This window comes from Arachis duranensis, chromosome 9 (assembly GCF_000817695.3).
Source record: "Arachis duranensis cultivar V14167 chromosome 9, aradu.V14167.gnm2.J7QH, whole genome shotgun sequence".
Lineage (NCBI taxonomy): Eukaryota > Viridiplantae > Streptophyta > Magnoliopsida > Fabales > Fabaceae > Arachis > Arachis duranensis.
The window spans coordinates 33,802,212-33,803,487 of record NC_029780.3 but is presented as its reverse complement, the minus strand read 5'-3'; positions in this window follow the sequence as shown (position 1 = coordinate 33,803,487).

Genomic DNA, 1,276 nt, shown 5'->3' with positions numbered 1-1,276 from the left:
TCTCCATCTCCCATGACTCGGAGGTGGAAGCTTTTGCCTTCCCTTTCCTCTTTCTAGAGGTTTCTCCGGCCTTGGATGCCATAAATGGTTATGGAAAAACAAAAAGCAATGCTTTTACCACACCAAACTTAAAAGGTTTGCTCGTCCTCGAGCAAAAGAAGAAAGAAGAGAGGAGAAGAAGAAGAAATGAAGAAAAAGGGAATGGCTTTGTATTCGGCCAAAAAGGGGAGAAGTGGTGGTTTGGTTGGGAAAGTGGTTTGAATTTGAAGGGTGAGGTAGGTGGGGTTTTATGAAGGATGGATGTGAGTGGTGAAGAGAAAGATGGGATTTGATAGGTGAAGGGTTTTTTTGGGGAAGAGGTGGAGGTAATTGGTGAATGGGTGAAGAAGAGAGAGAGTGGTGGGGTAGGTAGGGATCCTGTGGGGTCCACAGATCCTGAGGTGTCAAGAAAAAGTCATCCCTGCACCAAATGGCATGCTAAAATGCGTTTTGAGCCAATTCTGGCGTTAAACGCCGGGCTGGTGCCCATTTCTGGCGTTTAACGCCAAGTGCTTGCCCTTTTCTGGCGTTTAACGCCAGTCTGGTGCTCCTTTCTGGCGTTAAACGCCCAGAATGGTGCCAGACTGGGCGTTAAACGCCCAACAGCTAGCCTTACTGGCGTTTAAATGCCAGCACGCTCTCCTCCAGGGTGTGCTATTTTTCTTTCTGTTTTTCATTCTGTTTTTGCTTTTTCAATTGATTTTGTGACTTCTCATGATCATCAACCTACAAAAGAACATAAAATAACAAAGGAAAATATATAAAATATAACATTGGGTTGCCTCCCAACAAGCGCTTCTTTAATGTCAGTAGCTTGACAGAGGGCTCTCATGAAGCCTCAGAAATACTCAGAGCAATGTTGTAACCTCCCAACACCAAACTTAGAGTTTGAATGTGGGGGTTCAACACCAAACTTAGAAGTTGGTTGTGGCCTCCCAACACCAAACTTAGAGTTTGACTGTGGGGGCTCTGTGTGGCTCTGTTTTGAGAGAAGCTCTTCATGTTTCCTCTCCATGATGATATAGGGATATCCTTGAGCCTTAAACACAAAGGATTCTTCATTCACTTGAATGATCAATTCTCCTCTATCAACATCAATCACAGCCTTTGCTGTGGCTAGGAGGGGTCTGCCAAGGATGATGGATTCATCCATACACTTTCCAGTCTCTAGGACTATGAAATCAGCAGGGATGTAATGGTCTTCAACTTTTACCAGAACATCCTCTACAAGTCCATA